Source organism: Zalophus californianus, chromosome 6 (assembly GCF_009762305.2).
Source record: "Zalophus californianus isolate mZalCal1 chromosome 6, mZalCal1.pri.v2, whole genome shotgun sequence".
In the NCBI taxonomy this organism is placed as follows: domain Eukaryota; kingdom Metazoa; phylum Chordata; class Mammalia; order Carnivora; family Otariidae; genus Zalophus; species Zalophus californianus.
In genome coordinates, this window is record NC_045600.1 from 77,035,717 (window position 1) to 77,050,900 (window position 15,184).

Below are 15,184 nucleotides of genomic sequence, written 5' to 3' on the forward strand. Positions count from 1 at the left end.
GGAAGGGAGTAACGGAGCGGAGAATAAACCTAAAAGGACCCTCAGAAGTCTAGGTTTCCATTTCTAAGCCATCTTTAAACGGGAGAGAACAATAGCTATGAGAGAAGAGGCTTTCTGTAGCATGTTCAAGATGAATAAATCAGGAAAATAAAACGTCAGGCGAGGAAGTAACTTCCCAGCAATAGAAGACAAACCTCCCCCCCCCCCCGTTCGTGAAAAGCCGGCGTCACATTCTGTATTTATTACCGAGAACCCAATGGATAGTGGCGAACATACTAAGCGCATAAATATTTTTCGAAAGATGAGCGAACACTTTCATTTGTTCTCTTAGCTCGAAAATTGGTTCCTCAAAGAAGCCGTAAATTCTGTGTGTCGAAGTTATAGCCCGTGCAAAAATCAACCCGGCTGCAAGGTCTGCAGACCGGCTCCACCAGCCAGGTCAGATGATGACTTGTGGGGGGGGGGGGGGTGGAAGGAAATTTGAAGGTGCCTGTACTCACTAAAGCAAAATAAACAAAACAATGAAACCCAACAAAAGGTCTTTAGGAAACAGTCCTGATTTAAGCATTTGGCTAAGAAAACAAAACAAAACCCCAGAATAGCATGATTTTTTTTCTCGAGGCAGTCATTGTGGGGAGGCGGCAAGAAACACTGAACACCTAGTAGATATTCTTAAGAACTTGAAATCAATTTTTCAAAATAAATGAAACAAGGGGGAAGTCTGCATTAAATGAATAGCTAGAGAATCTTCATCACCGGAATGCGTTGTTTGTGCAATCTGTAGTTTCTACCCGTAAACTGGGTGCTCCGCTTTAAATTTCGTTTCCAATATTTTTTTGTTAAATCGTCCCATGTAGTTTGTAGTTGCTTGCAGAAGGTGAACATTCAATAGAGCTTAAAGGTTGAAGCTGGTGGAGTGGGCTGTAGGACATGAGGGGTGGTCAGAAGTACACAGAATGCTTAGACAACAGTCCAGCCAAAGCCCACCACCTTTCTGTAGAAGCCAGTTTTGTCTCTGGGGGTCAACTATGCCCCCCAAGAGAAAGGAACATATTTTACAAATGCATTAACTCCTTCTGATTTAAAATCAATGTTTTGGTCACCTTTTTTTTTTCCCTTTCAAAACTCATATAAACGGCCCCAAATAAAAATACATTGACAGAGCTTACCTTCTGAATTGGAAGTAACTGTTTTGGAACCCTGAGACTGTAGTTTGATATATCTCAATCTATCTCTGTGACTGTTTCTATCATCTGTCTAGTAAATGTTGTTGATAGCACTATGACCCCTCCTTGGGAGGCTTCTCAGACCACAGTCTCTACAATAGAAACACTCCCGCCCCCACCCCACCACTCCACAACTCTGTCCCATTTCATTGAGTCCTGTCTCTTTAGTTTCACTCACTCTCCCTGCCACTACAATGGAGGCTTCATGATGGTGGGGACTTTGCCTATAGTGGTCACTCAGATTACACCAAGCTCATAGAATACAAAGTGCCTAAGACAGACTTAGGATTCAACAAATAGTTGTGAACTGGGAATGTTCAGCACATGCCCACTAACTAGGATTAGCAACTGAGCTGAACGCTGAGGCTATAACCATCATGAGTATGGTAAACATGGGCCCTCACCTCACAGAGTTTATAGTCGAGCATATTTGTAAATATTTATATAGATATCCAAGCTTTTGGCCTCATATTTGTGTTTCCACAGCTCTCAACCAGTCATTGCAAACCATTATCCAATCAGGGTGAAGGCGTAAGAGTAAAAACTCTTCAGGCCTCTTTAACCATAATTACATAATTGAAACCTGCTCTTAGTAAGAGGGGGAAGAAGTAGAAGAACTCCATGGAGTCAAAGTTAAAATTTTAAATCTGGGATGCCTAAACTTAGTGATCACTAAGTGATAAATGTCACTTACAGAAACTACTTGCAAATTACTTTGAGGCTGTTTTGAGAAGTGTAGATCCTGCTCAGCTACTGTTTTATTAAAGGAGAATCTATTTCTCTTGTTTTGCTCACCTATCTGTAGCGTGTGTTTGTCTCCATCTAACTCCCAAAATGCTAAGAGGGGGTTACTCTTCAGATTTGAAGAAGAACCTTGAGTTTAGGCTCAAGGGAAGAACCTTGAAGGCCTTTGTAGGGAAGTTTTTGCTCAAATCTGCAAAAGCTGTTCACCTAATAGCAGAGATTATGTATGTTATCTTGCATTGGATTAAGGAAAAAAAAAAACCCCTTCCCCATTTGGAACTGACCTTGTATGCCCTTCCTAAAGGAAAAAAGAAATGTGATGATGAACTTGACAATGGTTAAAGAAAAAGATACTGCAACGGTCAAATAACAGCTAAATGATTCATATCCAGAATGAATTTCTCTTATACATTAATAAGAAAAAAACTCCCCAAATCACCCAATAGGAGTTGGCAAAGCACATGACTGGGCACTTCACAAAGGAAGAAACCCAAAGGGCCGATAAACATGAAGAGCCCCTAGATTATACTAATAAATCAAGAAAATGCAAACTGAAATAAGAAGATGCCCTTGCTGAGTTCGCAGTCTGCCACTATCCAGTGTTGAAAAGGGTGTGGAGAAGCAGGCACTTTGTCAACATGTGATAAAATCCAGCATGCCCCTAGTATACCTCTCAGCCATTCTAATCCCAGGGAAGCACCTTACAAGAACTTGCGCACATGTATGAGGCCTAGAATTGTGTGAGCACTTCCATTGCAGTATCCTTTGTTTGTCTCAGCTCAGCGTCGACTCCTGGCTATGACCCTTGCTTTCTGTGCATAAGCAGTAAAACGTTGACCAGTTGAACAATGCATGTCCATGTGAAAATTCTGAACAATGCTGCCAAAGACAGGCACATGAACGAATAAATCGGGCAGACCATTTTAATACAATTGGGACCTAACTCCATACAAGTATTTATTGTCTACACTACATGTCCAGTGCCCCATGAAGAAGATAAAACCATAAAAATCTGGACGTGGTCCTTCACAGTCAATACGTAGGCCCAGCAGAAAAAGCACGGAATTTTCGGCAAAACAAAATCAGAATACATTTCTGACGCCTCCTCATAGGAAATGAGTGACCCTGGGTTAGATATTTAAACCCTCTGAGCCTAAACTCAATCATCTGTTTTATAGGGGTGGTAATAATACCTACTTCTGGGTAGATGATGGAATTAAGTACAATAAGTTCCGTGAAAATTCCAGACACGCAACAGACGCTTAATAAACAGGAGTGACTGCATGGATACTAGAGTGTAATTGGGAGCTAAGACAAAGACAATGAAAATGTAGTATCAGCACGGGTCATGCCTTGGGTACCTTTATACTCACAGTGCATAATGCATTGGATGGCACATAATAGGTAGTTGATAAAGTTACTAAAGGAGTACATGCCTAGGGGAAAGGAAGTGACTGACAGTGACAGAGGGAGGGAAAGGATGAAGGAATGTAGGAAGGAAAGAAAGGAAAGGAGGCAGGGAGGGAGGAAGACAAGAGAGGAAAGGGAGGGGTGGGGCGCGGGAGTGGAGCGGTGGGGAGGGAAGGGAAGGAGTGATACCCTTCGAGTAAATGGCGCAGCAGCTTCTATTTTTGGTAAGACCAGCAAATGGTGTAAATACCCCAGAGAGGGGCACAGGCAGAACAGCAAACCCTTCTGGCTCTCTTTTGCCTGCGTCATAAGAATCACTTTAACCAAAAGTTAAGAGTTCTCAGAACGTGTTCACTGCAGGGGCAGAATCTGAGGAAGAATCCAGAAGATGCCTGAACGTGAAGCGAGAGAGGCTGGGCTTCCCATGCCGAAGGCTGCCGGGCAGAGACGTGGGAATGCAACAAGACAGAAAGGCAGACGTAAATGGATTTCTCAGCAAAAATTCACAGACCCGGTGCCCAAATATAACAGAACCTGCTGGAAATGAGGCTCCCACCTTTGTCTGCAGGCTGGGTGACTCCTTAAGTCTGGGAAGTTTCTTTTTTTTTTTTTTTTAAAGATTTTATTTATTTATTTAATTGACACAGAGAGACAGACAGCGAGAGAGGGAACACAAGCAGGGGGAGGGTCAGAGGGAGAAGCAGGCTCCCGCGGAGCAGGGAGCCCGATGCGGGGCTCGATCCCAGGACCCTGAGATCATGACCTGAGCTGAAGGCAGTCGCTTAACCAACTGAGCCACCCAGGCGCCCCAAGTCTGGGAAGTTTCTATTTGTTTTGAGCTCTTTGATGCCGCTTCACTCTTAGAAAAAAAATGGAACTTTAATCGGTTATTGATTCCCTGCTTTTCCTTGGCGCTTGAACGGCTGTGGTTCTTCATTTTCTAAATCTTTTGAGGTACACTTTCCAAGAAAAGCTCATTCTGCTACAATCTTAAAAGGCCAGTGCCTTGCAGAAGATCTGCTGGAAGTGCTTATTAAACTGAAGGTCTCTGGGCTTTACCCCATTGTCTTTGGCTGCCCTGCCCCTTCTTTTACTTTTGGCTTATTCAACTCATTTCCAGCTTTTGTTCCCTTGAGATCTCTGCTCTTCATTAGGAGCCATGTTGTAAGATTTACCTTTTCACTTTTCTTTGTCCTTTTCTAAGGCATGGAAGCTTACGTGTCATTTTGCTCTTGCCATAACTGTCCTAATAAGTCACTTGTCCTGCATTACATCTTTTAAAAGTTTTGATGACATTATAAATATATTACAAACTCCTAGGAAACTTGGAAAATAGAGAATATCAAAGAAAATTAAAATGTCCTATAATCTCACACCCCCAAATAACCACTGTTTACACATATACAACACACACGATACATATGTACACATATGATACATATGTACACACAGTACACATATGTACACCCCCTAAATAACCACTGTTTACACATATACAACACACACATATGATATATGCATACACATATAGATTTCCTTCCAGCTGTATGAAGCATATATGTGTGTGTGTTAAAGTTGGCTTTGATTCACTACTTAATATGTACTAAACACTAGGCTTTACCTACATTATCTAACTGAATCCTCACACCAATCCTATGAAGGTACTATTATTATTTGTTCTATCTAAAGGTGAGGAAACTGATGTCCAGGGGGTCGTGTCACTCCCTCCAGGGCACACAGTGTATAAGGCAGAAGAGGAATTCGTGGCCAGCTGGTACCTATGCTCCCTTCACTTACTTTCAACTCCAATCACAACGTAGTTAGAGTCTACACCATACACTGTGTTAGAACTCATATTCAGACACCATTATTACTCCACCAAAAAAAGTACACGAAATGTCAAGTGACTTAATAATTTAATAGCTGATACTGTCAAGATACTTGATTGTATAAAATATTGACATATATATGAGGACTACGAGTTTGGATTCTACATGACTGTATTTATAAAGAATTCTGAACACACGGCCATTGACAACTCAGATATGGCCTGTCTTCTTGGGTCTTTTGTACAAACCCCGCCTTACTTCCATTATCATTGTTATTAGTGACACTAGAAGTATATTTTTTTAAATTAGGAGCTCATATAGAAGTTCAGTATTTTGGGGTCTGCTCAGAGCAGAGAAGCATGAATCTGAACGTAGAAAGTAAACTCAAGACCTGCTTTCCCTTTTAAAGATCAACATGAGCCCCTATGCCGATTTGCACTGACCTTACCCAGGGTCCAAATTTAAATCTTTTTTAAAATCTTGGTTCCTTCTTCACCCCTTCCTTCCCTGGTTTGAAAGGTTGGATCATCTGGAATATAATTTCTCATTCATCTTAAAAGAAAGATGAAAAAAAATGTAAACCATGGGCTCCTCACTGCTTACGTCAGAGTAATACATGAGTGCTTTATATAAACTAACCATTTGTCTATCAATGTTTGTAAAGAGCTTCGTAGACATATAGCATTTGAGACACACTCTCTAGAGAAATATGTCTTTGGAAAGAGGATCAGAGAACAGAGACCAATGGTAAGAGAAATTCCAGAATGCGGACAGAAGTCACTAGGATGAGCACAGAGCTGCATTGTCCCCTACATTGAAGGCTATCGCAGCAGGAGGGAAATATTTCCAGAGATGGGGAGCCTTGTCTGTAACGCACATTTCTATACTCTATGTTACTCACCTGTGTGACAAGAAAGAGAAAAATAAAAAGGACATACTTTGGACAGGGCAAAATGGCAGTGTGACCCCAGATACTGGCTTCCAGATGATCTCCCAGGGGTCACTCAGGTGCAGCACAGGGCTCCTGATGATTGCCTTCCCCAGCCGTCTGAGTGGGGAGGGGATCTCAGGATGTCCCACAGGCATGCACCTGTCTGCCCACCAGCCAACCCTGTTGTCGGGAAGTGCAGGGCTGAGCACTGCCTGCACACTGTAAAGCATGGTTCTTAGTCACAGTGACAGAGCCAAAGAAAAAATCTTTCTGAAAATAAATCATAACAATTCTTGCAGCAGCTACTCTGCTAAGCAGAGCAATCCATGAATGTCTGTGGACAGATTAGGATGTACTTGCCCTAGACAAATCTCTGTGGCCCCATCTCAGCACCAGCAACCTCAAAAAGCCTGTCTAGCCAAAATTTCAGGACAATAGCCTGAGCTCCTTGATATGTTTCCAGTCTTCCTCGAAAGGAAGAAAGGGAGGGAGAGAAGGAAGGCAGCGGAAGAGAAGGGATGGGAAGACATCAATCCTTTCAAATAAGGGAGACAAATTATTTCAGAAAGCAGCAGCTTCTCTTAATAGGTACCTATGCTTTAGCTCCGTAGTTCTGAGCATCTATTTTAATAGCAGTTAGTACTATGTGAGCCCTGTGCTATCAACCTAGGGGAAAGAATCCTGCCACCGGGAAGAAGAATTTCAAAGTGAGAGTTTGCTTTTCATATAAACATATGATACAGATACAAAGCTGCACAAATACTGGGAAGGATGTCAAAGGAGCCGTCAGTGTCTGCTCCTACCCCGGGGGTACCCTCAGGCTCACTCTCTGCAAATCCAACACTCGAACCAAACACACTGGTCCCTGAACACATGCCCCCAGATCCCCACTTCCACGCCTTTGACTGGGCTTTACTCCACTTAGGATTTCCTCTCTTCCTGTTGAATTCGTCCTCTTACTTCAAGACCCTGTGGCATTTTCTTTGATTTTTGTCATTTTTTTTTTTTTTACAATCTTTTAGACATTTCTTCTTGAGTGGAAGTTAGACTGTGTGAGTGCTGGTACCATTTCTTCCCTCATCCTTGAGCTCCCCAAGGGTCTAGCGCAGTGCCCAGAACAGAGAAGATGCTCCCTCGGTAGATGTTCGTTGAACTGGAAGCAAGGATTTCCCTTAAACTAAAGGAGGCTGAGTTGAATCATAATGAAAGTGCTCAAAATCTGCTCATGATTTCCACTTCAGGGTCCTGTTGATCGCATCACCTGCGGGAGCTGTCTCGGAAGTACGAAGTGCGAGAGTCCATCCACAATGTGGTTTCTGGTGGTGGCTGTTCAGGTCCTTGGGTGGGTGTCATGCCTTCACTGCCGCGCCCCCGCCCCTGGGCCCGGCCATCGGCATGTGTCATCGGGACGGCTGCAGTTACCTCTCTACTGCTCTCTTCAGTCCCACTGATGCGGGCGCACAGCTTGTGGACTCACCCTCTTAAATCACGTTGCAGATCATGCCCTTCCCTTGCCTAAAACCCTTTCTCCCTGACTCTTATGAAACTTCGGAATTATTTGGTTTGTTAGTTGGCTTCGTTTTCATCTGGCTCCCCCACATGCCTGCAAGTTCCGTGGGGCAAGAACCATCTCTGTTTGGTGTGCTGTCCCCCTGGCCTCTAGTGGGGGGCTTGGAACATACTAGATGCTCACAAAACTTTGTCGAGTAAAACCATAAAAATACAGAGTTGTTATCATTCTCCTTCGTGCTATAAGCCTTGCTCCACCTCCCACTTTCCTTGTCCCTGCTTCATGTTTCCACATTTTGACTAGAACTCACTGGAAAAATGAACATGGCATGGCTCTGGATCCGAGGCCTCCAGCAGAACCACTGTCTTTAGTTCTGCTGTGGAATCAGAGAGCACATCCCTGTGCTCTGTGTGCACCCCACCCATCGAGGATCAGCCAGCAATCATGGCACAGACTTGCTCTTGGAACTTCTACCGCAGCCCTAGAAACGTCTCTTGTAAAAACCAATCATGAGACAACATTCCAAAGACCCCAGAGATGTGAATAAATGTCATGGCCTGCCAGATGAGATGGTATCCACTCTGCTACAGATATCACGATCAAGTTTTGTGAGAAATTAATAATGCACTATTCCCCTTGTGTTTCTGGGAGATCTTAAAGACTTGTATGCAGATCTTTTGGTTTTCACAACCTGATCAAATAGAGCACAAAAGACAGACGATATTGAATAAAAGAAAGAACATTTGTGCATGCGGCCAGGATTGATGCACATTTTGCTACTGATTTTATTGTTAAGTGTTTTCTTTTTGAACAGGGTCACATAACTAGCTAAGTAATTATTCAAGGCATCCATAGTTTCAAATGCCTTTTTTTTTTTTTTTTTTTTTTACTATTTATTGATGGAGACCTGAGTATCTCATCATAATTCATCTTGGGGAATCCACAGCGTGGCAAAAGCATTTTATCGTGGTTGTTGTGGCTTCTGAAAGCATAGTTTCAAACCACAGGAGTATCTGATAGCCATCTGAGAGGAGGTGGGCTGATTAGGAAGGCCTGGGGTCTTAGAAATAAATGCAGGTGATGCCAAAGCCTGTTTTTCTGATCTAGGAGGATTTTCAGAGACTCCTTGTGGCTGGTGTAGTTTTGCAAGCTGGTCCCACAGCAGCTTTGTTCCTCTGTTCCTCAATTCCACCCCCTTCTCTCCTGGCCCCTCATCTTCACCCATTCTCATGCTCTCTGGTTGCAACTGCAGCCATTGTTTCCCCCCAGACAACCATGTATCAGAATCACTGGAAGAACTTAAAAAAGTACTTGATTCTCAGAGCTTGCTGTAGACTACTGCATCAGAATTTCTTGGGCTTGGGCCCAAGAATCTGTATTTTTACAAAACCCTTAAGATGATTCTGACAGGTAGCCAGGATTGGGAATCACTGGTGTAGTGGAAAGAATTCTATATGCACCTGAACTCAACCACCAACTACTTAAGCAACTTTAGACAGGTCAACTCTTGGACCATCAGGAAAACAGAAGAAATGACACGTATATAATAGAGTTGTTGCAGAATTAAATGGAATTACATATGGGATCTCTCCCTATGTGTATTTCATAGACTGAGCTAGTTAATACTCCGCTGATGACCTAGAAGCTTCCCAGAGTCTTTTCCTGAAATCGTGTTTAGCTTCCTCTTCAGCGTTTAATTCCTTATAAGACTTGGTTTCTCCCTTTGTCAGTCACCAAGCATAAAGCCATATGTAGATGAATCATAAGCCCATCATGCTATGTGTTCTAAGAGCCTTCCAAGTTCATTGCTACAAGAAACGCTCAACATTTAATGCATATTGTTTCTTGATATCTCTTTCCAAATTGCCAGTATAGTTTCCATTTCTGGGAAATTACATAGACATGTCTGGATCCAACTCTTTTATCTTTGCATTTCCAACTGCTCTGTTTTCCTTCTTTCTTCCCATCAAATTCTCATATTTTGACAGTTTTAAGACCAGCTCTTCCTTGATCTTTTCCTTCTTATAATATATTGAATTGAAATGAGCCCATTTTCCTTGGTGTGCCTTCTCTCCAAACACAGAATACTCTGAAGTTCAGATTCTCTTTCTGTGAGCGGGTTAACATCACAAAAAGTTTGTGGTTTCATCCATCATAAACAAGAGTGTTTTAAATGAACTCTGCTTCTTTTCTCCAAGCATCACAGAAAGTCTGGGACACAGTGAAATGAATTTTCAGTAAGAAAAGTTACTTATTAAAAATAGTGGTGATAAAAGTATGTAAATTGATTCAGTAGGAAGAATTTGTAAAATGCTTTAACTTAAAAGGAAATACTCTTGTAGACATCCACAGTGAATCAGAAGGAAAACACTCTGGTCTCTTGAAAAAGCAGTTTACTCTGTTCAATGTTGACAAGATGTATCCAAAAAAGCTCTTTCTGTTAAGAAGTGAAGGAAGAAGGCAAACTGCATGTCAAAGCATTTGATCATATTTCATTTGGGAATGTTACAGTTTTGCTTGTGTACCCGGTTGATTTGAGCATATCAACAAACATAGTATTAGCTGCTGACAGTGTTTTGTATTGAACATCCATTTGTAAAAATAGAAGAAATACTATATTCACATTTTCAGTCCTTTTCTCTATTAAAAAAAATACGGCAATGTGGTTTGAGTTGTGAATCCATTGAAGACATCTTTGATGAATCAACAGTCAAGGCATATGTAAAAAGTGATTTGGAAAAATTTTCATGGGTTGTTGGTGGGGGATGGGAAGGAATAGACTGTTGGGGCATCTGCCCATTGTCTTTCCGGCTCTTCACTGACACCTTTCACTAAGTTTGTCTGCTGTTACAATAAAATCCCACCCCCACCCCCCGCCAACTTCTCTCAGAGTTCTCTGGGAAATGATTGACTAGTTGCAAAGTAATCTGACCTCATTGAATAACTGCTGCCATCTAAATATGATGCATTAGTCCCTATCAGACACTCTAAAATAGCATCCTCCAATCTGAAAGTTTCCAAAAGCTGCGCAGGACAAATCAGCTAACAGCCCAGTTCAAAACCCAAGAACAAAAAAAGCCAAAGTATAGTGAAAAAACGAAAAAGAAAAACTTCCGTCTTCTGCTTTGTTCATGCCATTTTACACTAGGGGGGAAAGTGATTCCCATGTCAATACTAGTGATAAAGCTTGAGTTTTATTTACATCCTTTCTATAATTATTCATTTTCTTTAGAGCATACTTTATTGCATCAAATAAGAAGGTTGGTTTATTGTTTTAAAAGAGAGTAATCTCGGGGCGCCTGGGTAGCTCAGTCGGTTAAGCTTCTGCCTTCAGCTCAGGTCCTGGGATCGAGCCCCAGACTAGGCTCCTGCTCAGCAAGGAGCCTGCTTCTCCCTCCCCTCTGCCTGCCACTCCCCCTGCTTATGCTCTCTTTCTGTCAAATAAATAAATAAAATCTTAAAAAAAAAAGAAAAAGAAATACTGGCAACAAATTCAATAATCAATAAGTGAAATCAGGGGTGCCTGGGTGGGTCAGTATGCTAAGCATCTGCCTTTGGCTCAGGTCATGATTCCAGGGTCCTGGGATGGAGCCCCACGTCCAGCTCCCTGCTCAGCGGGGAGCCTGCTTCTTCCTCTCCCTCTACTGCTCCCCCTGCTTGCACTCTCTCTCTCTCACTCTTGCTCTACCTCAAATTAATAAATAAAATCTTTAAAAAAAAGTGGAATCACCTCAAACAAATGAAAGCAGTAGAACAATCTATGGGAAAAGAGAAAAAAAGAGGCCATTTCCTGGCTAAAAGCAAAACAAAACAAAAACAAAAACAAAACCCACAAAAAAACCCACCCCCCCAAAAAATAAATAAATAAAAGAGAGTAATCTCTGAAATGCCACTGTCTACCATTTGGCCACACTTTCTCCTTAGGAGCTATTATAAAATGGTGAATTCGTGAACTAAGATGCAAATAACTAGGCTAGACCTTTGACTGAGCATTCAGTTTACTTGGGCTTCAGTCACTCCTATATGGAAAATATAGATTTCCTGATTATATACTTTAGACAAAGTAGAGAAGGAAAATATGGTATAGACTACCTTCAATTCTCAGAATAGTTTATGAACGCTGGCTTACACTTGTGAATCTATTATAATCATAGTTAACATTTAAGACCTTACCGTATGTTAACACTGTGATAATACTTTAAATATTGGATATGGTCAGCTGACACACAATATTTACTTCCATCAACTTATATATTCCTTTTTGTGTTACAAGGGCTAGAAAGCTAAAAATGACATTAGCTGATTCCCCGGCAGCTAGGATTCTGGGAACAAACTAGAACACCAAATACATACACTCCCACAAGATTTTGAAGATGGAAGACAAGAGAGAGAAACTCTTTCTGCTGCTATTTCTGCTATGAGAAGCAGTAGCTGCAGGCAAACTCAGCATTCCTGAGTCAAGACAATGGCTTTGGGGGGTGTCATACATCAGTCAGTCATTGCAGTGAGAACAGCCAGCACTCCCTGATCTCTGGGTCCTGGCTATGTTGGTGACCAGGTAAGCCCAGCTGTGGATCCCCGCCCCTTGCCTCTCCGCATCTTCAGATAATTTTGTAAGCACCGAATTCCTTGCATTAGATCACCTTGACCTGGATATCTGGAGTAAAGTCTCTGTTTCTTGCATTGACATCTGACTAATTCTGAATTTGGCATCCAAATCAAGGTTTAATACAGGTGCTATATTGCAGGGAATTTGTTGTTGTTGTTTGTTTTTTGGGGTTTTCTTTGTTTACCCCTTAATTATTTTTACATATAAACAACAACAAAAAATACGAGTTACCTTTGTCCTAGCATACTTTCACCTATGGCCATAAAATCTTCAGGGTTTTTTTTGTTGTTGTTGTTAAAATCTTCAGTTTTGAATTAATAATTAAAAATATATCAAACAATTTAAGACATTAATATTAGGTAGCTATCATAGTATTGAAATTGAAGAAAAAACAGAAAGGGTGTTCTTACACATTTTTTCTATGTTCTAGACTCACTTCATCTTATATTTTAAACTAGAATGCAGGGGGCTGCCTGGGTGGCTCAGTCGGTTAAGCGGCTGCCTTCGGCTCAGGTCATGATCCCAGAGTCCTGGGATCAAGCCCCACGTCGGGCTCCCTGCTCAGTGGAGAGACTGCTTCTCCCTCTCCCTCTGCCTGCCTCTCTACCTACTTGTGCTGTCAAATAAATAAATAAAATCTTTAAAAAAAAAAAAGTTTCTTTTTAAAAAATAAATAAACTAGAATGCAGGTCTGACCATTGTCCTCCATTTCACATTTGGATTATTTAAGTTTCCATTAGTTATTTCTTCTTGAGTCTCTCATAAGTAGTGAATAAATCTCAAACTCAACAAGTTCAGAAATTGCATGTATTGCAGGGAAGTTATCCTCACATCAGTTTGATGAGGTAGGGATTATGTTTTTTCCAGTTGTCAAATGGAGAACTAAAATTCAGTGAGATGAAATAACTTATTCAAGGCCACACAACTTGTATATAGCAGGACCCAAGGTCAAATGCAAATCACAATTACAAAGTGTTTGTGCCTAAGGACTCTGCTAAACTGTGATGGTACAGGATCAAGTTCATAATGATTTGCATACAAATAGCTAAAGAGGTATTTCTGTATTTTGCTACAAACTACAGTAGGGAAGAGTGTATCTTGTATATCTTTGAATAAGATTCCCAAATGCCAGAGCATAGCTCAGTATTTGGCACCTAGAATAGGTCCTTGGTAAGTTACTACTGAAAGAATAAATGAATGAATAAATGAATGGTATTGTGATGAATCCTACTAAGGAAAATGACATTAAAAAATGAAAAATTCATATGATGACCTGCTTGTCGACAAATCACTGTAATTGCCAAATTTATTTCATTAAGACGTTTCTCACTCTTCATGTGCTCATTTGCCTCTGCTAAGAGCTATTGCAAACATTTTTATGTTTCCTGTGTATACATTTTTGGTTTCTGTTGGTTTCTGCTTCTCAACAAGCTCTCCTGCCATATGATTACATTCATCAAACAATAGAACATTCAGTCTGTTAGGATGAGCTCTTAGGTCTATCTCATTCCAATCTCCAGCACCCTTTTCCTAAAAGAATCTCTCTTTATAACTTTTAAGTCAATGTTTCGAAACTCAAATTCAAGGACCTATTTCTACTAGAATCTTCATAAACACCCTGTCTTTGCTTACAAGCTTTAGAAGCCAAGGTGCACCATCCACAAATCTCTCGCCAGTTTTCACCATGGTTTCTCCTGCGCCCATTAGCAATCAAGTTTTCTTTCAGTAAATAGTTATGATAATTTGGGCCACCCCCTTCTTGCAGGGCTCATGGCCACCAAATCTGCTATATTTGTCCACATTTTCTTTTAATTGCCAAACCGAAGTGTATTTTAGAAGGAAATTTGATCCATATGTTTCTGATTCATCCACAGTGAAGTCACCAGACTGTTTGGAGAGAACAGCCCGACAGCCACAAAGTCTCGGTAGAGTGTCTCTTTTCCTTTAGAAATAGGAAGTTAAATATGTAAAGAGCCAGCATCTCGAATCTTGCCATGTTTAGGCTGTTGGTAAAACCCAGGCTTCGGGGAATGTTACTTTTTCAAGATATACGCCTCTTCAAATAGGTCTGGCTTTCAGTGGATCTCGTGAATGTCCTGGGCGTTCTTTTGAGGAGGGATGGAACAGACTCCTTTCACTGACTCCTCCTTGGGGCTCTCTTCCAGGGCTCTAGGCAAGTTCCCCATCGACTGGCCAACATTTCCCAAAGTCTCTTTGTTCTAATTCCCAAAGCTGTTGCCGGAGCACTTGATATAGTTCAAGGCGGCGTATGCCCCATTTGCTGCCTACATGGTTCCCAGATATTCCCAGGGTCAGAGGCTCACCAGCAGATGAAAGCCTGTGGTGTAACCCAATGCAGAGTCTACCCACGGATTCACCCTCATGGTAAGCAGGACCACTACAGTGATCTGGTCCCATTCGCTAATAAATAGGTCATGCACAGCTCTCCCCGAAGTGCAGCAACTTGAGATATTTGGCTAGAATTCTGTGCCCTGACGCTTCTTAACTGCTGCCATTGGGCAGTGACTCAGGAAAGAAGGGAGAAGTTCTACTGGCTGGTTTTAAAAGGACTTGAGAATCGTATACACAACTTCATGCCCATCTGTCAACCCTACCAAAGTAAGAGGTGATAATACCACCCTTCCTTCTTTATACCTAGTCTAGATGATCAACATTTTACGACTTCTTTAAAACATCCCAGAGAGTTCATTCATTCAGCAGTTGCTGCCTTTGTCAGGCCCTAAGTAAGGTACCAGAAAAGAAAGAAGAATGAGGCACAATCCATGGCCTCAAGGAGCTTATGATCTGGTAGAGTGAGGCAGATGCATAATAAGCAAATAAGTATCGAGTAGCAGTGAGCACAGGGAGAAGAGTGTCCGGGACACCTAAGGGCAAGTTCCAGCTCTGTCACTTACTAATTGTGGA